General features: G+C 39.3%; 1 long non-coding RNA gene across 2 annotated transcripts in view; it reads right to left on the reverse strand.

The window, feature by feature from the left end:
- Positions 1-24,367, reverse strand: part of LOC141805744 (uncharacterized) — a 61,478-nt gene extending 37,111 nt beyond the window's left edge. For both annotated transcript variants that reach the window (XR_012599729.1, XR_012599728.1), the window contains exons 1-2: positions 24,279-24,367; positions 19,197-19,351 (exon numbers count right to left, since the gene is read on the reverse strand). This is a non-coding gene — a long non-coding RNA (uncharacterized LOC141805744). The remainder of the gene's footprint in view (positions 1-19,196; positions 19,352-24,278) is intronic.
- Positions 24,368-24,820: the final 453 nt, after the last annotated feature.

Consider the following 24,820-nt stretch of genomic DNA (forward strand, 5'->3'; position numbering starts at 1 on the left):
TGTGTACAGATATCCATAAATTTGAACATTTTTCTACCAATGTGTTTGCAAATGCACAAATGTTCAGCTAACCCACAAATGTGTATACATATGCAAGTATGTGTTCACATATCCACAAACGTGAAGGCAAATCTACAAATGTGTGCAAAAATAAATTGTGCAAAATCCCAATAATTTGTGCGCAAACCCACAAACGTGTGCACATATCAGAAATGCAAATCCATAAGTTTGTAGAGTGGTCTGAAAGTGTGAATTTTCAAATGTGTGGACTGATTTTCAAAACAGTTAAACATTCCTAAATGTTTCAAGAGTTCGCAAATGTGTTCGCAAATGCACGAATGTTAGGCTAGCCTGCAAATGTGTACACAGACCCACAAATGTTTAGACTGATTTTCAAATATGTAAAATATCTACAAACGTGTTTGCAGTTGCACAAGTGTTCGGCAAACCCACAAATGTGTGGACTGATATGCAAATGTGCAGAATATGAACAAATGTGTATGCATATCCAGGTGTATGTGCACATTTCCACAAACATAAAGGCAACTCCACAAATTTGTGGAAAAAAAAAAACGTTTGCAAAAATCCAATAATTTGAGCCCAAACTCACACATATGAGCACACGTATCAGAAATGCAAATCCATAAATTTGAAGAGTGGTATACAAATGTGTGAAATATTTACAAATGTTTTATAAATACGCAAATTTGTACACATATCCATAAATTTGTACATCTATTTACAAATGCGTTTGCAAATACACAAATGTTCAGCAAACCCTCAAGTGTGTAGACTGATTTACAAATCTACCAATGTGTCTGCATATCCACGTTTATGTGCACATTTCTACGAACATGAAGGCAAATCTACAAATATGTGTGTAAAATAATTTGTACAAAAATCTAATGTTTGCAAAAATCCATACATTTGTAGAATGGTAAACAAATGTGTGAAATATTTACATATGTGTGCGCAAACTTTAAATGTGACTGATTTGCAAAAAAGTAAAATATTCACAAATGTTTTTGAAAAACCACAAATGTGTTTCCAATTGCACAAATGTTCAGCAAACTCGTAAATGTGAAAACGGATTTACGAATGTGTATGCAGATCCACAGGGATATGAACCTCATACATTTTAAATATAATACTGATGCCCAGTACCTGCTAATCGGTACTGGTACTCAACGGTACAAATTTCAGTACTTTTTTGGCTGAATGTGGTTTAAAATATCAATTTTTTTAACAATGAAATATTTTTTCAATCTAACATATTTTTTCTTCAATATATAAACTTGCAATGCTGTGTTCATGTCCAGCGTGGAAAATCTCCTACTCTTCCCTCACAGTCACAAGGATGCATTCAGGTACTGAAACAGGGTATCTTTTGATTTCATGTAAATAAGTACCAGGTACTTTTGACAGAATTCAGTCGGTACCTTTAAAGTACCTAATTCAGTACCCATCCCTACTTACCCCAGTATGTGAAATCTACAAATATACATACACATATCCAAAACGCAATCCATACATTTGAAGAGTGGTCTGAAAGAGTGAAATATTTTCAAATGTGCGGACTGATTTTCAAATAATAGCAAAAATATTTACTTTTTTTTTTTCAAAAAATCCACAAATGTGTACACAAAGCCACAAATGTGTGTGAAAATCCACAAATGTGTAAAATACTTAAAGATGTGAACATAAATCCTATAATGTGCGCTCCAATCAACAAATGTGCAGACTAATGTCGTCTTAAAGACACATTTGCTAATTAATGTTTTTTTTTCCAGAATCAGTTACAGATCAGTTCACATATTTGTAGATGCATTCACACACAGACACACTTATAATACTGCTACAATAACAGCTCCATAGATGTCACATGATTGTTAGCATTAATGCATTAATGCTAACAAAAGCCCAAACACATCCCAACTTCCCCTCCATGGATCTGACCAAATCCAGTCTTGGTTTATTTATGGTTATGGTTAGTTTGAGTTAATATCTGTGGTTTTGTTGAGTTTACCTTTGATTTTCAGCCCAAACACAAACACACTCAGCCTCACCTTGACTCAGCCTCAGTCACCTTTCACGTCCGGCAGAAGGTCGGTATTTTTAAATCAGACTTTCACCATGCAGAGCGTTTGTAATTAGAAAAGCTGAGCACCGTACAGAAGATGGAGTCAAGAAAAGCAGCTGATTGTTAAAGGTAACCTGAGTGCTCACACTGAATGTGTTAATCAAGACGGAGAGAGGAGGATTGTTCACCAGGGTTCAATGAAAAACCTCCACTGACTGAAATCAAACTGGAGACGTCGACACAAGTCAAAGGTTCGTTTCTTTGAGATGGAAACAGAAACTGTTCAAGTTCTGGATCCACGTGGACCGGAAGTCCCTGTGACGACCTCTGACCTCTGACCTGAGCTGGCTGATAAAGTTCAGTAGAGAGGAGCAAGGTTTGTTTTTTTTGTTTTTTGTTTTTTTTTCCCTGGAGTTGGACTGTCAAAAAGGATTATCATTTTTTAGTTTTAGACTTTTTAGTAAAATAATTTAGCAATGAGTTTCGTCCTTTCTGTCAACAGATTTCAACAGATTTGGAAAAATATTTTCCACAGTTTGAAAATTTTATCTGGTAATGAAAGAAAAATGCAAAAATGAACGTCTTATATTCAAATCCTAACATCAAGTCCAGACTCAGAGGATCTGCTCAGGATCCGTTCACTAAAGCAGGAACACGAGCCACAGAGTCACCGGACCAGGAGGCAACAGGTTTGAAGTTTTACAGCCAAACATGAGAGTTTAAAACACAAACCTGTCAACAAATGAGGAAATTAAAAAAGTAAAAAACTGATGAGACAAAAACCTAGATTTCACACATTATGCAGATGATCAACAGCTGTATGTCTCATTTCAGCCTGAGGACACAGACAAACTGTCTTCCTAAATGTTTGACAGCTGTTAAAGACTGGTCCAGAGTACTGCTCTAAGACCAAGTCCAGCCAGACGACTCACATCACGCCAACTTTAGCTTCCCTTCATCAGCTTCTAGAGAAATCAAGAATTCATTTTAAGGTCCTTGTCACCCGTCTGTTTCTGAAAGGGATTTTTTGAAGCAGATCGGCTATCGCGGCCATATTGGTAGTAGCAAAGGCTTCATGTACAGCCATAGAGCGCCTGTCGGTCATGTGACCCTCAGCTGTGCCTCTTATTGGGGGAGCTCGCGACCTTAATATCCTCTGAACGGCCAAGTTAGAAAGAAACTCACCCCCGTACAGTGGGAGCTGGTAGTAAAATTATCGACTCAGACAGGAGCATTTTTTTGAACCAGGCTGTAAATAGGTTAATTTCTGCTTTGAAAAACAGCTTTTTTGGGGATTAAATGAGCTCAGAGTTTCAGCAGACCTGATCATTTCTGGCAGCTTGTTCCAGATATTTGGAGCATAGAAGCTGACTGCTGCTTCTCCATGTTTGGTTCTGACTCTGGGGACTGAAAGCAGACCTGATCCAGAAGACCTAAGGGGCTGATCGATATTTATATGAAATTGGGGCTGGTCCAAAACAGGGGGGGTTCCCAAACTTTTTTTGGAGCACTGGGGGGGGGCATAAGATTTTTATTTTGGCTTTAGGGGGGGTCATGCAGCTTTAGTTTAAGTTTTGTTTGCTTTTTTGTTTGTTTTCCATTCGTATTATACTCAGAGGTTTTGATTTATATTCCCCTATATAAAGTTACCCTGCATGGTCCACAATGGTATTTCCCCATAGACTGTATTTCCCACTTGTGCACACGTCACTTTCAATGCACACGTCACTGACCGGAAAACCGAATAGAGTAGTAGAAGAAGAATCAAACGCAAACAATGAAAAATGGCTACTGTGAGGAGATCGGTCAATCGAAAGGAAAGTTTCCTTCATGCTAATTTGAGAGCGTCTTTACAGACCTTAAAAGCGGATGACACGCTGGACAAATTTAATTGTATTATACAGTCGACAAAGAATAAGAACTTACACGACAAATGTCTAGCGCTGAGTCGGATGCTGAGTGAGCCGCTGCTTCTGGTGGGAGCAAACCTTGTGGATGGCTGGACTACGAGTATGCGTACGAACTGTTCTCCTCCTTCTTTGTCGTTCGGCCTGAAAGAAGTTGGTTCAGCGATGCTCTGCTCGACAAAGACTACGGCATACCTGTTGCAATATTCAGACCGCCCACCGGTGCTCTGATGCTCGTGCTAAATGATCCCACCGCTTCAATCCCGAGCATACTTCTCCGTATTGCACAACAGGACGGGGCTCATCGTGCAGAAATGGAGCAGCAGGAAAACATCAGTGTCGATCTCATTCACCGTGCTCTGGATTCCATTGTGTGTGAATATGATCAGTCAGTTTGTGCTGGGAAATCGCATTCGGAGCAATATCAGTTAGTTAGTTTCACAGTAGCTTTGTGAACTCAATACTGACCCCACCCGGCAGAGTAAGGTTTTATATAGAAACTAGGGCTGTCATTTTAACGCGTTAATTAGATTAATCAATTACACCGCAAATTAACGCGTCATAAAAATTAACGCAGATTAATCTGGATCCCAAACCCGCGAGGCGTTCAAAGACGCACTTATTTTCAAATGTCTAGCATTTACAAACCGTTTGTCCTACATGAAAAAAGTGGTGTTCTCGTCAGATTTTCAAATTTCCGACGGTCCCTGAATGTATCACATCTAGCAACATGCTTTGAACCAGGGGGAAGAGAGAGCGCTGTTAAAGGATAAGTTCGGTTTATACAGCTTTTACATTGTTTATAGAATGAAATAGAACAAAATACTCACCCAGAAGGTTTTCCTGATCCAAGCAGTGCTTCAGGAGATATTTAGATCCAAAATCGTGCAGCGGACGTCCGTATGATGGGATCCATCGGGGCATAGACAGCACTGACTCCTTTCTTTGAGGGGCAAGCGTAAACAAAGTCTTCGTCAGTTCAGAGGTCAGTACAGCCGCACAGCGCTGTCTGGAGTGACACAGACTGCAGCAGAGGACTATCTCGGAGCGGACCATGATGGAATATTGGTGAAAAACACAGGTTTTTGGACGATTAATGCAGTTTTAAGGAGCGGCGCTGTCTATGCCCCGATGGATCATAGACGGACGTCCGCTGCACGATTTTGGATCTAAATATCTCCAGAAGCACTGCTTGGATCAGGAAAGCCTTCTGGGTGAGTATGTTGTTCTACTTCATTATATAAACAATGTAAAAGCTGTGTAAACCGAACTTATCCTTTAAGGGGACTGCCGTCCACATCTCGCTTATTCACACGTCCTTTTTGAAAATCTACAGAAAATCAACCGTTTGCTCAATTCTGTAAAAAACAGGTAATTTTACACTCTTTACTGCATCAAACAAGCCCTGAATGATCGATATTTGTCCTGTATTTAAATCTAAAGAATTCTTTGAAAATTTGCTTCCATCTTCCTGGTGTCATGTTTCAGCTTGGGGCTGCTCTGCACCAATCAGCAACAGTTTGTGTGTTCAGAGCATGTTAAACTGAGAATACTTCACTTTTCTTTGATCCAAGACTTGAAAAAAGTGTTTGTACATAGTTCCTCACAGTTTTTAGCCTTTAGCCCTGGTTCTCCTGACCTCATAGAAGTATAGAAGTTCATATTGCAGTGAAAATTGAGTCCACATCGAGTAAAAATGTGACAGAAGCAAAAAACGTCCTAAAAATTAAATCAGCTTATCTTAGGTGCAGGACTGTGTAGATTTTGTAAAGATAGAACCATAAAACTTTTTTCATGTGTTCCTTATGCCTCAGGGTACCTAAAAATGTGTTGGATATATTTCCACCTTATTTTTAAATGTTTTTTTTATGTCTTTTAATGTAATTTTAATGTCCTGGACTCCAAATTCTTTATTTTGGGACCTTAAACTGATATGAGATTAAAATGCGATTAATTTGATTAATTAATTCAAATCCTGTAATTAATTAGGTTAATTTTTTAATCGCCTGACAGCACTAGAAATAACACGTGGCTCCTCCTGTTTCTTTCTGAGTTTATCTGAGTTTGAAATCCCAAACTTCTCTTCCTTTAATCTGCAGCGACTCATTTTCAGCCGCAGCTCGTCCAAACCGCACACACAGCTGTTAAACCATCTCCACGGTCAGGGTTTGTAAAAACAGGAGCGTGTTTGATTTAACACACTGTTAAAAAATGAAACAGCACAACAAAAGTAATCACTGAATTCTGAATGTGCTGGAAAAAAAAAATCTGCGGATGAATCTTCTTTAATTTGAGGGAAACTTCAGCTCGGAGCCGTCGGACGCAGCGTGAGCGGCAGAGCGAGTGGACACCAAACAAAGGAAATTGCTTTCTGTCTTTTTAATGCTGGCATGTGGCTCTGAAGCATCTCTGCACCTGTGACAATACGCCGCTCGCCGTCACATCAGACCTGCTCTCCGCGGGGGTCAAATTGCCATTTTGCTACGAGATGAAGTGTCCCTCTGAATTGATTATATTTCCACAATCACTCAGGGAAAAGAAGAAAAGAGGACCATTTCTCTTTATGAGTTGTTACACCTGCGCACACACTCGTCTGCTGAGGAGACCGCTGTGCGCCGGCTCGAGCCACGACCACAAACGACCTGCCGAGTCAATCAGAGCGCAGATTGAGCAAAGTTATGATTATCGTAGCTTAGCGTGGATCAGACGCACGGAAATACACGACGATGGACGCACGGACGGAGCAGAGACACAGCGACACTCAGATCTCTCTGTTTGGGTCTGAAAATTAAAAAATAACCCGTCTGAGGATGAGGCAGGAACACGTCCAAGTCCTTTCCTTCCTCCTTTTCCTTCCTCCTTATTCAGTGTCCTCGTCTACGTGTGATTTCATGGGCGACAGTTTTTGGTTCGGTTCGGTGTATATTGTTTTGTTTTTAACACCACAGATCACCATTTTCCCTAATAATCCACTACTAACAGATTGTCTTTAATCCATTCTGTCATGTACAGTGAGGAAAATAAGTATTGAACTTTTTTCTCATCACATTCATTTCCAAAGCTCCAATTCAAACCAAATTTCTCCCAGACATTGGTATTAACTCAAATAATCCACACATGAAAAGAAATCACAACGTTCAGGTCCATAAATAATGATTATGGTGAATTAAGTACGATAACACAGGAAAAAAGTATTGAACACACCATGAAAAGGCTGTATACTTTGGACAGGAAATGCACCATATCACCTGAAATCTGTCAGTAATTATTACTTCAACTTCCAAATAGTGCAAACCAACATCAGCTGGGCTAGAGCAAATTGATGGTCCTATAAAAAAGGTGTTTTTTTCACCAAGCAGTTAAATAGCACACACCTCATGATGGGTAAAGGCAAAGAGCTCTCTGAAGACATTCACAACCTGATTGTTGCTCAGCATCAGAATGGAACTGGTTACAGACTTATATCAAAGCACCTGAATATTCCAGTCAGCACCGTTGGGGCCATTATTCACAAGTGGAAGAAGCACCACCTTACCATCAACAGGCCACGCACAGGAGCTCCTTGAAGATTTCTGACCAGGGAGTCAGAAAGATAGTCAGAAGAGGACTCAACCAGCCAAGGACCACCCTGAAAGGGCTCCAGGAAGACTTGGAGGCAGCAGGTATAATTGTTACAGAGAAAACAATAGGCAATGCACTCCACCACCATGGCCTCTATGGACGCTCAGCCCGCAAGACTCCATTCCTCAAGAAAAGGCATGTTGAAGCTGGTTTAAAGTTTGCTAAACAGCATCTTGACAAGCCTGTAGAACACTGGGAGAATGTTGTCTGGTCAGATGAGACCAAAACTGAACTTTTGGGCTGTCATACTACAGACCATGTTTGGAGGAGAAATGGCTCTGCACATCAGCCAAAAAACACTACACCAACAGTGAAGTTTGGAGGTGAAGCATCATGGCATGGGGTTGTTTCTCATCTCATGGTGTTGGCAAACTTCATATAACTGACGGAGCAATGAATGGAGCCATGTATGGGGAAATTCTTGATCTGAATCTGCTGCCATCCACCAGGATGATGAAGATGAGACGTGGCTGGACCTTCCAGCAGGACAACCATCCAAAGCACACGGCAAAGTTGACTCTCAAATGGTTTCAGAAACAGAAAATCAATCTGTTAGAACGGCCTAGTCCAAGGGTCTGCAACCTTTACTTTCATAGGAGCCGTTTTGCCTTAGTACACCTGGATTAAAGTCATTCAGGAGCCACAAGATCGACTTTATCTTATAACAATAAAGGCAAAAAAGTAAATATAATTCTATACATGAAAAAAATCACATGTATGATTTATAAAATGAAACGTGATCGTTTTTTTTTTTTTTTTTTAATGTTTAAGAAATTTACTAAAAAGAATCAAAAAGTTGCCAAAATTTGCCAAAACTTCATTAAATTTCACAAAATGTGTGTGGCAAAAATTTGCAAATTTTGTTTAAAAAAAATTTTTTTTTTTAATTTGCAAAAAAAAAAAAAAAAAAAAAAAATCATTATTTTAAAATTCTTTAATTTTTATAAAAATGTAAAAAATGAATTTTTGGTCATTTGCAAAATTTCATTTTTTTTAATTAAAAAATTGCAAAAAAAAAATCTTACGCTTAAAAAAATCCATAAAAGTAAAATGTAAAAAATATGCAAAAATTTCTAACAAATTTTGAAAATTCAAAGAATTACAAAAATATTAAATAAACTTGAAATCTAATACATTTTCCAAAATTTAAAAATTTTAAATACTGCTTGAATATGATAAGGCATGAATTTATTAAGAGACAGTATCTGTAATCATTAACACCCACTGTAAGAAATTTTTTAATTTTATTGTTTTTAATAATATTCTTCTAAATCTACTAAATCTAATTTGAGTTAATACCAATGTCTGGGAGAAATTTGGTTTGCATCGCAGCTTTGGAAATAAATGTGATGAGAAAAAAGTTGACGCGTCGCATTCCATCCCCAGTCCTCGCCTGTCCCGTTTGGTCCGGGTCATCAGACTTTTCTGTGTGCTCCAAACCAAACGGGACCGTCTGGTTCATGCCCAGTATTAAAGCATTACTTTGAAAGGTTTGGACCTTCAGAAAGACATCACTACAACAAAGCAAGCCGTGGGAGCACACTGGGAGAGGAGGAGACGAAGTGTTTGCATTTCTTCCCTTTTCCTTACGACCACGATAAAGTTTTCGTCAGATCATAAAACTAACAGGACGGTGGATCAGTCTCATGTTCTTGTCTTCAAAATATCCAAGAAGGAAAGATGATCTCATTCATTGTTGTCAACATTCAAGACTCACGTTTTTCTAACATGTTGAGGTCAAATGACCGATCAGTGTGAACTACAGAGACACAGTAAGCACTCAGTCGATGACGATATCTCGTAAGTTCGTCACATGAGGTCTGTTGATTCGTTTGAGATAATAATAGAAAAAATCTGTAATCAGATTACTGCTTTATTTGATAAAAACAGGGATTGTTTATCAGGATTACACTTTAAAACCAAACAGGATAAACTACACTGCAGCAGACACACGCACGGTGAGCACGCTTTGCAACACCACAACAAACCAACAGGTGGAGCCCTGAGCGGTATGCAAACCTGACGTGAGCTAAGCAGCAGCAGCTCAGCTCGCAGCCTCTCAGACAGACTCTGGTTTCTACCTTCCCTCCGTGTCCACCAGACTCTGACTGACGTCTTTCTGTCTCTCCTCACACCTTGAAGTCAGAGATCCTCTTTGCTGCTTTAAAGAGGGAGCGGCCATATTGGATCTGTGGTGGGGGGGCGTGCGGCGAGCTGTGGTTGTTCCTGCTCAGGATCAACAGAAACGACTCCTGAAAAATGAGTTGTTTTATTCTGGGCTGAGAGTTCTGGTGTTAGTCTGTTCATCAGAAGCTGATCCTGAGTTTCAGGAGGACTCTGGATCTTTAGGACCCAGAGACCAGCAGCAGCTGATCCTGAGTTTCAGGAGGACTCTGGATCTTTAGGACCCAGAGACCAGCAGCAGCTGATCCTGAAGTCCAGCGCTCGCACAAACAGCGCGCCGCCCCTCCTAACCCCTGACCTCCATATCTGAGGGAGCAGAGTAAGCCTCCTATAGTCCCTGAGCTGCTGAACACACACACACACACACACACACACACACACACACACACACACACACACACACAAAGCAGCACCTCCACCCACCCATGTCTCACCCCTCTGCTCTCCACCCCCAGCCCCAGAGGACCCTCTATCAGCTGGGCTGAGCCCTTCTGCTCCAGCCTGATATCCACGGCGGCGTGGAGGGAGGGGTGGTGGCGTGGAGGGGGGGGTGGTGGCGTGGAGGGAGGGGTGGTGGCGTGGAGGGAGGGGTGGCGGCATGGAGGGGGGGCGGAGGCTGGAGGAAGTACAGAGAGCGGTGATTTACAGTGAGAGGAGGAGAAGAAGAAGCTGTCTGTATTTCTGTTTGTTGTCCCTGCCTCTGTGTGTGTGTGTGTGTGTGTGTGTGTGTGTGTGTGTGTGTGTGTGTGTGTGTGTGTGTGTGTGTGTGTGTGTGTGTGTGTGTGTGTGTGTGTGTGTGTCAGCTCTCTGCATGTACAGATGACTATCAGGAATGTATTATTACTTCAAACGATGGCAGATTAGCCCCCCCACCCTCTCCTGTTTCATGGCGGCTCTGCATCCAGCCGTCACCCTCAGAGTGTCGGGCGCAGTGACGCCGCTCTGGCCTCGCCGCTCTGGCCTCGCCTTATCTCCCGACTCAGGCCCTGTCACCCGGGTGACCCATGAACCAACCATCAGGAGGGGGAGACGAGGAGGGGGGAGTGCAGGCAGGATGAATGGGTGACCGGAGAGCGGACGAGGAGGGAAGGAGAGGAGACAGAGAGTAGAAGGAGGAGTGAAAGGCAGCGTGGGTGGTTTTTATTTCTCTGAGGAGTCCAGCAGACAGACCTGATCCAGTCCTAAAATAAAACCAGACTCAGATTCAGGTCCCCTCAGTGGACTCTGTGGATCCAACAGATCCATCTCCATTATTTTCTGTTTTATTATCAGGAAAAGGTTTTATCTTTTACAATCTTAAAAAATATATTGTTTTGTTTTGATATTTATTTTGATGTTTTTCCTTTTTTTTGTTCTTTGATGTTTTTTGTTGTTTTTTCTTATTTCTTTTTGGTTGTTTTTCTTGTTTTATTAAGGTTTTTTTGTTGTTTTTATTGTATATAATTGGCATTCGTTGCTTATTTTATTTTTTTTTGTTTGTTTTTTGATGAATTTTTTGAGTTTTAATTTAAGTTTTTTTGTTTGTTTTTTTTTATCTGTAATTTGTGGTTTTTGTTGCTTTACTTGGGTTTTTTGTTTGTTTTGGGGTTTTTTTCTGTTTTTTTGTTTTGTTTTTTTCTTGTTTTTTTTCCATTTGTTGTTTTTCTTGTTTTTTTTTCTGTTGTTGGTGGTTTTTGTTGCTTCACTTGGTTTTTGTTTGTTTGTTCTTTTGCTGTTTTTCGTTTTCGCTGTTTTTTTCTTTTTTTTGTTTTTTTTTTCTTTTTCTGATTTTTTGTTTCTGATGTTTTTTTTTATTTTTTGATGTTTTTTATTGTTTTTTATTTTTTGTTTGCTGTTTTTTATTTTTGTTTGGTGTAGTTTTTTTTCTTGTTCGTGGTTTCTGTTGCTTTACTTGTTTTTTTTTTTGCTGTTTCTTCTTTTTTCTTTTTTTTTTCAATTTCCTTTTTTCTTTTTTGTTTTTTGTTTTTTAATCTTTTGATTTTTTTTTTTCAATTTTTGTTTTACTTATCTGTTTGTTGTTTTTGTTATTTTTTTCATTTTGTTTATTTGAATGTTTTGGGGTTTTTTTAATACATTTTTGTGGCTTTTTTTTCCTTCTTGTAAAATCCATCCTACATTATCATGAATCACAAAACCAACTTGAATCATGTGAAGGGAGCTGCAAAGGTGACACAAAAAATAAATCAACCTTTTAACCCCAGATTTGATGAAACACAAATCATATTTTTTCTCAGAGGGTTTTTTGTTTTATCAAGCAGAAACCTCCGGCCTACAGGTGTTAAGCTGATGCTTAATTATACACTGCAAAACAACAAAATCTTATCAAGTATTTTTTTTCATGCTGTAAATATTTCTCTGGTTGCATTGACAGATTCTGTTTTAACTTGTTACAGCACTTCAGATCTCATTTGTCTTTATATAACTTGAAATCAGACATTTTTTCTGGACTGTTCAGGTGAATGTGGCTTATGTTAAGGCTAAAAAGACGATTCCTGAATAAAAACAGACGTTTCTAAAAGTTTGGGAGTAAACATACTGAGGATATTTGATGAATATGAGTTAATTTAACAGAAATTATTTTTAAATTCAGGTGAACTTGTTATTCCTCCTGCCCAGTGTCGGCTGTGATTTTATCTGTTTGCTTTGGCAGCTCTGCTGACGGTTAATGATCGACCTGTAGGGATTATTTATTCTGGGCGCTCTGAGTGCTTCCTCTACAGGATAATTCACGTTTTAAAGAAGTTTTATTAAACACAGTTTGACGAACACGTCAAACAATGAAGCTGTAAACACGACAGATCTCTGATTTTTATCCTGAGCAGGAAACTGAGAATTTATTCACATCTGTCGACGCCATCAGCACAGATTTCCTGCAGAGCAGCGAACGGAGAAATGTCAGAGGATGTGTGGAGAAACGCTGAGACAATGCTCCTGAGGTCTGCTCAGAGTATGACAGCCAGCGAGCAAACGCCTCATTTGCATATTTGTCGGCGCAGAATCCAGCAGCCTCCTGTCTGATCCGGGCCGACCTTATCTGTGTGTTTTTAGCAGGAAAAGCTGCCAATGAACGACTGTTAACCCTTCACAAATTCATCATTTGGCCGCATTGATTAAAAGATGAGTGAACTTATTATGCATTAAAGCGTCGTGTCAAAGCCCTGGCACGGAGAGATAGCGGCCTTATCGCTCCTCTACCTGATAAGAGACAACATGGGGGAGGCGGGGGAGGAGGAGGAGGGTGATGGAGAGGCAGAGGAAGGAGCAGGAGAGATACAAGATGGGAGGAAGGGGTGAAGGGAGGTGGGAGGAGGAGAGGAGAGGAGCGTACAGTACGCTGAGAGCAGAGATGGAGACGCTTCTGACGCTTTTTCTGCCTCCATTTGCATTTTTTGCTATTTTCTCCTCCACTGTCCAATGATCTGTCTCACTTTCCTCCCTCCTCCCCCCTCCCCTCCTCTCCTCTCCTCCTCTCCTCGCCTCCTCTCCCCTCGGTGGGTCTTTGAAGGGAGGTCATGAGGGAGACAATGCAAACACAGCCTCTCTGAATAGAGAATGGGAAGAGGACAGCTGTTGGAGATGACAGCGATGGCTGTTAAAACGCAATCTGTCTCCCTTCCCACCGGCCTGTTGCAGCGCACACACACACACACACACACACACTCACACACGAACATATGCACACACATGCACTGCAGCTCATGTCTTTTTAACAGAGGCCACGGTGTCACAGCGACACTCCCAACTGTCAAACACAAGTGTGAGAGCACACACCCCCGGTCATGTGTCATCACACACACATATATGTAAATGCACACACTCTGCATAATGTGTCGAGGCCGTGGAGCACGTGTGTGTGTGTGTGTGTAACATGTTTATCAGTGTAACAAAGTGTGTTCATGTGCAGCATGAGTCGTACTGTCTTCACGACGATTTTAGGGTGAAACGCTAAAGTATCGCTGCCTTTCAGCCTCTCGTTTCCATGGCAACAGCGTTTTAACCGATCTAAAACTTTTGAAAACAGCCTCCAGAGTTTTTTTTTTTCTTTTTGTCCAAAATTTATGTTGAAAAATAAATTGTTGTGTTAATCATGTTCACACACTCACTCTGAAACTTTTATCAGTTGTTATTTTTCTTTCATTTAGTTCGAGTAGTTTGAGTCTTCCGAGACGCCGTAGCCCACTAGAAACATCACTTTTTCACGTTTTATGAAATATTTTCTCGACACATTTCAGCATTAAGATCAGGGGTCTGTAATCTTTAATTTGTAGGAGCCATTTATTTTCAGCTCACCTGGATTAAAGTCATTCAGGAAACACAAAATCTACTTAATCTTCACAATAAAAATTAAAAAGTATATAAAGTTCTATAGACAGCTAAAAACGAGTAAATAATTATCTAAATGAGCTGTTTTTTTTAATTTATATAATTTCACGTGTGATGGTCTTAGATTTTTCTTTTTTTTTTTTTTTTTACTTTTTTTTTTTTATTTCATCAACACAATTCATGCAAGGAGTACAGGATACAAAATGTAAGCAGGCAACTCAAATTCACAACTTTCTTATTCTGTGTTCCCAGCATTAGCTCATTAATTTGCCTTAATTAATATATTTGACAAAAGTCACAACAAGAATGAAACAAAGTAGAGAGAAAAAAAATACACAAATACACGTACACTTAGGGGTGAGATGTGCAGTGAATGGATAACAAATACAGGATTAATGATTACAGAAAATTAAAAATCAAAAAAGATTTTTCTATTTAAAATTGCAAAAAAGTTCAAAATAAAAAATTGCAAAAGCAAAATAATAAATTAAAAAATCAAATTAAATGCCAAAAATTAGCTTTTTTTTTCAAATGTAAATTTTTTTTTTTTTTTAAATTGAAAATTTTACAAAATTTTCATTTTTTTTCCAAAAATCACAAAAAAATGTAAAAAACAAGTCAAATTTGATTTATTGTAAAAAAATTATAAAACTTTTGTAATAATACTTGAATCCAATAATATATTGATAATAGCGCTTAACTCATGTCTCACCACATATCAATCATGTTTTTTGATCTGGCACATTTTGAATTTATGAAATTTCACGTAATGTCTTAGATTTTTCTATTTTTAATAAAATTGCAAAAAAAATTCAAAATAAAGAATTGCAAAAGAAAAATAAATTAAAAAAAAAATCAGATTAAATGTTAAAAATTTGCTTTTTTTCCAATTTCCAAAAAATTCAAAAATTAAAAAAAAAATGAAAATTTTACAAAACGTTCAAAATCTTTTCCAAAATTCACAAAAAATGTAAAAATCAAGTCAGATTTGATTTACTGCAAAAATTATAAAACTTTTGAAATAATGCTTGAATTCAATTCTATATATTGATAATACCCCCCCCCCCCCAAAAAAAAAAACAAAAAAAAAAAAAACATGGAAATGCTGACGTCACGACCCGCTTCGTGCATCCAACAGCCCAACTCTACTTCAGAGGAGATCTACCAAAAACTGCTCCTGGACAAGACAGTTAAAGCTCCACCTACAGGCCTGGCATGCTCACTGCAGCATTTTCAGTCCCTCAGTGTTTCTGTGTAAACGCAGATTTTTTTTTCTCTGCATTTTTGTGGTTTGAGGTGAAACATTGTCGTACAAACCGGGTCTAAGAAACTGGTCTCCTGGTTCTGGTCTGGCTTTACCAGTCCCAGTTCCTGAGTGTCTCTGGATGCTGAAGGAACCTGGACTCCCTGAGCTCTGGATACTCCTGGATTTTATTTCTTTCTCTGGACTTGAATCTCAGCTAAACCTGGAGAGCTGGAGGTGTTTCTGGCTCTTTACCTGAATGCATTAAACGTACAGAGGCAGAGGTAGAAGTCTGATCCTGCGTGATATAAAAAGGTAAATGTCTTCTGCAGAAAGAGTCACATTAGGCGTCACCACATGGATCTGTTATCCAGAAGGTGTCAGATTGGTATTGGATAAGAATTTACACGTTTCCCCGCAGCTCCCTTTGCATTAAATCCTAAAACACCTGAGAAAAATGTGCGTCTGAGTGTCATGAATTCAGAGGTGTCAGGGTTTTTATGGGACACGCTCCTCGTGCATAGAAACAATGTAAAAGAATCCATATTCCTGCAGCTTAAACATGAACACACGGAGCGTCACTTTAACATGAACACAGCCACATTACGTGGAGCGTGGAGCGTGGAGCGTGCAGCGCGCGGTGACCTTTGTTTGATGAAACACAATCACAGAAACTAAATCCTGAACACCTGCAAGAGCCTGCAGCTAGAATCACACATTCATTCAATTTTAGATTACAAGCTTATACATTTTCATAAAGCCAGCAGAGTGTGTGTGTGTGTGTGTGTGTGTGTGTGTGTGTGTGTGTGTGTGTGTGTGTGTGTGTGTGTGTGTTTCTGCACAATGCATTTTAAACAGCAGAGAAATGAGATGTTGCTTACTCGGTCTTCAAAGACATTTCTACAAATAAAGCCAAGATGAAATTACTGTAGTTACCGAGTGAAACTGATTTACATTTCTCTGACTCAGACCAGTGAGATTAGCTTAAATCTGAGCCGGCTAACAACCACTCTGAGATTGATAACAGAAAAAACTGGCTGGTATTTTTGCTAAAGAACAGTAATCCTAAAATTTTCTGTAACCACACTTCAAAAAGCTGCTCCTTTACATTTTGTTGTGAAACCGTGAGTGAGGAGGGAACACAGCGGATGTGAGACCCTGCTAAAGAAGCGTGGTTGGGAACCCGGGGCTCCACAGTGCAGAGCATGGAGTGTAGTGATGGGAATCAAAAACCAGTTCCTGTTGAGAATCAATAAGAAATGTTTCCATCCATGGATATCGTTAGCCTTTGTGCTTAACGAGCTTAGCAGTTAGCTAACGTTTCCCAAGAAAACTCAGGATTTTCAGCTTGAAGTTTTCCTGAAGAACTGACTTCATAAAGAAATGTTCATCACTATCTCTCAGGAGATTCATATTCAGTACATTCAACATGGTATAAATCACCTTATTCACCAAAATAACAAAATAGCGCTAGCTTGATGCTAACGTATATGGGAAACTGCATTTGTATGCTAGCAGTTAGCATACATCAGTATAACTTCAGCTTCAGAATAGAATTTCAACTTTCATCACAGAACCATATCACATCAACTCTTTGTAAAAAATACTGAGAATTTCAAATGCTAAAAGCTAACAGGCTAATGAAAGGCTAATGGCTGACGGAAAGGTTCCAAACAACTTAAACCATTGCTATAACCACTTTGAGACACTAGATGGCCTACTTGAATTATTAATATATTACAACACAGAACATCAACGTCACATTGTGTGAAATTTTGACCTGTTTCTGTTTAATTATGTCCAGAAATATCCAGACTCAGGGAACAGTTACATTTTATTCACTTACAGTATAAACTCAATTAAATGTTGTTGACACAGAAAACCTGTAAAGATACTTTTTGTACCAAGAAAATTCACAACAGGAAATGATAAGGGCATCATGTGGCACAGAGCACACACGGACGGTTCATGCCATGTGAGGCACAAACAGCAGGTCTGTGCCTCATGAAGTAAAGACAGCTTGTCCGCGCCACTTGATACACAAAAACAGCCTGTCTGTGCCATGTGTTGTACAGACAGCCACATGAATCAAAGAATAGAATAGAAATGCAACAACAATAAAAAGTAGAACAGTAATAGAATAAGAACATGAAATTAGAAATTTGAAGAAATATAGAAAAGTAGAAAAATATTACTATTAACATATTTACATAAAAACTAATAAGTACAGTATAAGATCAGCACTCGACCATAACAGTGAGTTCTGGGATGATGTGCATCAATAATCCAATACATTTTGTCTAAGTCATAAGAAGCACAGTTAGCCTGCAACGCATTATCTCCAGGTACAGCAGGGTCTCACATCCTCTGTGTCCCTCCTCACTCACGGTTACAAAACACCGTCACAACAAAAATGACCTTACTGAAACTATTTTCTTCAAATTTGGAGGAGCAGTTGGAAACAAACGTCAGAAAATCAACTAATTTGTTTCAGCTAGATCAAAATCTTACACCGAGGTAGCCACGCTGAATTTGAATCAATATGAAACAAAAATACTCTGGAAACCTCAACTTAAGAAAAAATGGGTTATTATTTTAAATACTTTTTTAACGTGTTACATCTGCTCATTAAATCATGTTAGCATAAGGTACGTGAGCTCATTTTGATTAGTTCAGTTCAAAGCGCTTCCTGTTAGTGGGTGCGGAGGAGTAGCTAAGGTGAATTAGTGGAGCAGTAATCAGCTCAAACAGCTGACTGATGGGATTCAGGGGGTCGGACGCTGCTCTATCTCTGGCCTCCACATCCCCCTGATGGAGGAGGAGGAGGAGGAGGAGAAGCAAGAAATCTCAGGTACCAACAGTCCTCTGTCGTCCTTGTTGATGTGTGTGTGTGTGTGTGTGTGTGTGTGTACATGTGTGTGTGTGTGTGTGAGCGGTATCTCTGGCTCCACACTCCACTGACAGCAGGAGATAAACATAGGCCTGTGCTACTGACCACATGATTTATCAACATGAATTTCACCCCCTCTCCTCCCTCCTCCTGCTATCTCCTTCTCCCCTTTCCTCCTCCACTTTCTCTCCCTCCCTCTGCAGACGGAGCTTACAGCCACACACACACACACACACACACACACAGATACACACACACACGTCCTCTCATTAACTGTCAAACGCACTAATGAGAAATAAAGCGATTGTCTTCGAGTACGAAAGGAGGTGAAGGAGCAGAAACAAAAGAAGGAAACAAAGAAAAATCAGAAATCAGAGAAATGTGAGGAAAGTCGTTTGTAGCGATGCTAAGAGCTGAAAGTGCAGAAAGATCCGCTCTGAGGCGTTCGTAACGTCAAGGTGAGACGAACACACGACTACAAAGCAAAGTGCAGGCGTAAACACTCACAGAAAACACACAGACGGTCTCTGCACACACACACTGGAGCACACACACCTTACAATTAGCCAGGCAGCTCTGCCCGCTCTGCTCAGTGTGTGTGTGTGTGTGTGTGTGTGTGAGGGGCTCTGGTGTTGAAAAGGGTGTTAACACCACGTCTTACTCCCTCCTCACTCCCTCCTTCTTTCCTTCCTTTCTCTCTTTCTTCCTTCCTCTCCTGGAGCCAGATTTGGACAAAAAGGTGCCAGACACTGGGAGCCAGAGCAGGCCTCACTCTGCTGGAGATGGAGATGAGGAGGGAGGAAGAAATAATGATGTGAAGGAGCTGTGTGTGTGTGTGTGTGTGTGTGTGTGTGTGTGTGTGTGTGTGTGTGTGTGTGTGTGTGTGTGTGTGTGTGGGAGCACTGGTCCATGTGTTTTCTTCCTTTAAGTGTTAGCTTGTTTACTCACTGTTTGGACTGTGTTGATTGTCCCTCTCCAACCTCGCCCGGCTTGATGAGAGCGACTTTTCTGGAAGTGTTAACGAGCACCGAGCGTCTTCTGCTCAGTTCCTCCTGCTGCGCGGCGCTGATCAACAGATTAACCTTTAATATCAGGGGAAATACCTGAGGAAGATAAATGGATCAGATTAGAAACGACGGGAAATAAGACTCTCAGATTTCTGTTCCTCATACACCGAATATTACGGTAATTACCGTAATACCTGGTGTATGAGAAACACGTTAAAGCTTCTTCATCACCTAAAAACTGAGCCACGTCCCACACTCCAGATTAACCAGTACACCAATGTAAAACACAGAACAGGAAGTGGAAGCAAGTTGTAGCTTAAACATGCAAAGCATGATGGGTAAACAGTGAGCCAACAGATGTATGGGCTCTAGGTTAAAATAGTCATTGTGAAGAAACAGGTGCTCAGCCCCCACCTAGTAATGAAATGTACGGTGGCCCTAAAGTGCAAAACATAACAAGAAGGAAACACAAAATTAAACAAATTAGGAAGAAAAAAAGTTCTCATAAAACAGTGACTAAAAATAAAAACAATAGCACATCTCAAGGGGGTGTCTTTGGAATAAAACAATAATTATAATTTAAAAAAATAGTTAATCAAAAAAATAAATTAAATTAATAAAAAGAAAAAAAATGCAACTAAAAATAAAATGCCATATTGTATGTATATATATATATATGTATATATATATATATATATATATATATATATATATATATATATATATATATATATATATATATATATATACATATATATACGTACATATACAAAAAAATGAAAACCAGGCAATTAAGATCAACAAAATGTAAACAAGACAAAGAAACAATGCAACAATGAATAAAAAACACAACAAAAAATAAACAATAGGAGAAACAAAATTACAAAAATATTAACAAGATGACAACATTTAGGACAACCTCAAAATAAAAAACGCAAAATTATGCTACGATAAACAGAAATATGACATAAAAAACAGATTTAAAATAAATAAGTAAATAAAAAAGAATACTTTTTGTCTGCCACCGTCTTTAATTGTACTGTTTGGTTAATTTTAAATCCACACCTGTTTTAATTTAAAAAAAAAAAAAAGAAAGAAGCTCAATCAAAGTTTTCTTCAAAAACATTATTACTAGTTTGCTAAAAAAAAAAAAATATGGGGAGAAGTGATGAGGTAAATCCTGATTTTTGTGCTTTTGGAAATAAAGGAAGTCAACATGGAGGTCTTTTATGATTCTTTGTTTTTTGGGAACAAGAAAAAATGAAGTGTAATATTTATGATTTCTAATTTTTGTATTGAAACATTATTTTCTTGACGAAATAAGAATAAAAAGTCAAACACCCTACACGTTTAGCAGGACGGCTCCCTGTGTACACAGGTAAAGTCTGACTCAGTGAAATGAATAAATGACTGTGTTGAGCCTGTACACAGCTCTGTGCTGACTGTTTCACTAACTGCTGCTGGGCCTGGTTCCCTGAGCGGGTGTCAGACTCGTCTCTCAGCTCCTGTAATTATTTCTCCCTCTTTGTCACTAAAAATTGACGTCTCATCACTGGAAACCCAGTCGGTCTATTTTTGGACGCTATCCGTTTCTGCACACACTGAGTATTGATCAGGAGTGTTTTTTAACAGACTACTGTGAGGTCCATTAACCTGCGCTGATGACAAAGCATTAAGAGACTAATGTGTCCCCTGGGGGACGGCGGGGCCAGAGACGGATGAGGACGGCTCAGCAGACGACGCCAGGCGCTGAGGGATCAAAGTGCTGACGGGGGACGGTCTGAGGACGCTTCGTTTGGTAAACTTCAACACAGGGGGCAGAAATCTGATCAACTACACCCAGAATATCTGAAAGTTGAGACAATCTTCATCTTCTCCTGTGAGAGCAGAGTCCAGGATCTTTTCCTTCTCAGGCAAAAAACCCGTTTATAACTCAGACCTATTCTGTGATCTGGAGCATTTAGCTCAGCGAGACCAGACACGTTCAGCTCCCAAACGTCTCTAACCAGTGACTTCAGAGACCACGAGAAAAACCGCTGAATGAAAATGTCTCAATAACTGTTTTTGAAGTTAACATCCATGTAAAAAGCGTAAAAAGGAAAACAAAGAACAGCAAAAAGCTGTGGTAACATCACGATCAGGAAACGATGTGGTGGAAATTCTCCATGACAACAAGCTAACTGTCAGTTCATACAGTAGTTTAGCCGCCGTCCATATGTAGTGCTATCGGTCGCTCGGTGCTCTGAGACGTGACACATGACCTGGTTCTGTCCTACCAGAGCTCATCTACCAACTCCAACCTCACCAAGCAGAGCTAACGTAACCTGGCTCTTCATTTTATTGATAGACTCTCAAGTTTGAACAGACCACTGCAGAATAACTGCTGACTGTGGGTTGGAGGCAACATTAGCACAAACACATTAACCCTGTTAGCCTCAAGCTCATATTTAAGCCTGTTTTAAGCCTTTAGCCCATGTTTTAGCCTGTATGTTGGGATTTAGCTCTTGTTTAAGCCTTTAGCTCATGTTTAGCATTTAGCTCATGTTAAGCCTTTAGCTCATGTTAAGCCTTTAGCTCATGTTTTAGCCTGTGTTTTAACCTTTTGCTAATGTTTTGGCCTGTTTATAGCCTTTGGATCATGTTTTAGCCTGTGTTGTAGCCTTTAGCTCAAGTTTTGGCCTGTTTTTAGCCTTTAGCCCATGTTTCAGACTGTTTAAATTCTTAAGCTCATGTTTGAGCCAATGTTTTAGCTTTAAGCTATTGAAACGGGCTGTGTTTTAGCCTTTAGCTCATGTCTTAGCCTGTGTTTTAGGTTTTAGGTTATGTTTAAGCCTGTGTTTAAGCTTTTAGCTCAGTTTTTAGCCTGTGTATGAGTCGTTAGTTTTTGTTTTGGCCTATATTTAGCCTTTAACTATGTTTTAGCCTGTGTTACATCCTTTAGCTCACGTTTTAGCCTGTGTATTAGCCTTTATCTCATGTTTAAGCCTGTGTTTTAGCTTTTAGCTCATGTCTTAGCCTGTGTTTTAGCCTTTAGCTCAGTTTTTAGCCTGTGTATGAGTCGTTAGTTTTTGTTTTGGCCTATATTTAGCCTTTAACTATGTTTTAGCCTGTGTTACATCCTTTAGCTCACGTTTTAGCCTGTGTATTAGCCTCTATCTCATGTTTAAGCCTGTGTTTTAGCTTTTAGCTCATGTTTAAGCCTGTGTATTAGCCTTTAGCTTTTGTTTTAGCCTGTGTATTTGCCTTTAGCTCATGCCATAGCCTGTTTATAGCATTTAGTTCATGTTTTAGCCTGTGTTTTAGCCTTTAGTTTCTGTATTAGCGTTTAGCTCGTGCTCTATCTCTCTCCTGTTTCTCTTTCTTCTGCTCTTCTGTCCTTTTTCTGTCTGACAGTTAGGCTCCAGTGTCCACCATCACTACAAAATTAATCACAGAAATCATTTTCAGCAAAGAAAAACACAGATCTCTCTTCTTTCTGATAAATTTTATCAGCTGGTGCGGTTTTGTCATGGAGACTTAACAGACTTAACTGTAAATCAAACTGATCAGGAAGCTGAGAAGTAGCATTTAGGAATAACTTATATTGGTGCTGACAATCTTAGAGATTTTCAGAGTAAAACAGCCATAAATACCACAATATACCTGAAACTGAGTTTTTCCTTTTAATCTGATGAGATCCATCAATATTTTCATGAAATAAATCAATAAAATGTATAAAGAAGTAAAAGTAAATCAAGAACAGCTCGCTGACTGGAGCTTATTGTTTTTCTCTTGTTAGATGAATTTAAAGAGAACAGCCTGTTTCTCCGTCTCTCAAGCTGTGCTTTTATTTTGAAGGTTCAGAGTCTGTCTTTTCTGGGAGCGTTGGCTCTGATTGGAGGTGAGACGACACTCACCTGTGTGTGGCGAGGAGGAGGAGTCTGAGCGTGTCCTCCTCTGACGGCGCGGGAGCCAAAGAGCGGCGTCTGTCTCTAATGATTTCTGTGATGGACGACGCTCGTTCCATCATCGCTTCATCCCACACACACCCCATAAATTACCTCCGTATTAACAAGCTGTATGAAACCATGCAACGTGTTAGGGCGCTCATTTAAGATTAATTAGAGCTAATTATGGAGGGAGGGGTCTGAGGAGGGGATCAGGGGGAGGAGACGACCAGGGGACAGGAAGTGAAGAAGGAAAGGTCACTCTGACACTTTTTAATCCTGATCTGAAGGAGAAAAGTTTCATCCACAGATGTTTTCAGACAACGCGGCGTCCCAAGCTGAGCGTGGAATAAGGGAAGCGTGAGGCTGACAGGACGACAGAAACACGTCTGTGTTTGTGAGATTTTCTCTGCAGGAGGAATAAAAATCAGCGAGGAAAAATAAATTAAAAGATTTCTGCTTTTTCCATCCTCCACAGTCAGCTCATCCAGCTCTTTGTGCTGTAACTCATCATGAACCTTCATCCTTTTTGTCCCACTGCGTTTTCTTCCTACGGGGAGCGAGCAGCTCTTAAAACATCGGCTCAGTGTTTGTCTGCCAATGAAAAATATAAAAACAGGGAGGAGACGTTTGGAGCTGCTTGTTTCCCCCCAGCTTTGCTCAGATTTTCAGATTGTTTTAGTCGTGATTTAGTTTCACATCTTAAAATGTCTCTAAATCCAACAAAGCTTCAGTTAAGAGTGAACACACACGTTTGGAGGACTGGTGTGCATGTGAAATCAAGAAAACAAAGTCTCACTCCAAAAGTGTGAACAACAGAAAAAAAACAGAAAAAACAGAAGAAAAATCAATCACAGGTGAAACTGCTCAGGAGCAAACCAGAGGGAAAAACAGTCACACCACAAACAACAAACTACACACTAAGCTACAAACTAAAACAGGAAGCACTAAACGCTCAAACACAAAGATTAAAGAAATGAAGCTCACAAAATACAAGCTACACCTGAAGAGTGTAAGAAAACTTATACTCAGTTTATAAGAGAAGAACTTTTAAATAAAACAGGAAGTGAAAACCAAACAAATGGCAAAAAACTCACCTTCAGTGTTTAAGAAAGAAAATCCAACAGCACAAGGAGCAGGAGCAGAGACTGAACACAGCAGGTAACAGGCAACAGGTGGGCTCAGGTGAAACTGCTCAAAATGGAGGGAAAAAAAACTTCTTCTTCTTTCCTTTTAACAGAGGTAGTAAAGTATTTCAGCTCATAACTGCCACCCTCTGGTCTGGAATGAGAACTGCATCAACTTACAAACTAGAATATGCACCAACATATGGATTAGATGTATATCTTAAAAATGAAAATAATAATAATAATAATAATAATAATAATAATAATAATAATAATAATAATAATAATAATTTAAAATAAATAAATACATAAGCTATCTTTCTTAACCTCATATTTTTTTAAAAAATAAAAAAATAAAAATTGCATCATCTCATCCTCTGTTGATTTACTCAAATTTCACCGATACTAAATATTTAGTATCTAAATATTTCCACGGCTCATATTTTAACCTGTTTTTAGCCTTAAGCTAATGTTTTAGCCTGTATGTTGGGATTTAGCTCTTGTTTAAGCCT

The sequence above is a fragment of the Halichoeres trimaculatus genome, unplaced genomic scaffold, assembly GCF_033239565.1.
Source record: "Halichoeres trimaculatus isolate MK-OKI-2021-1 unplaced genomic scaffold, fHalTri1.1 fHalTri1_scaffold_16, whole genome shotgun sequence".
NCBI lineage: Eukaryota > Metazoa > Chordata > Actinopteri > Labriformes > Labridae > Halichoeres > Halichoeres trimaculatus.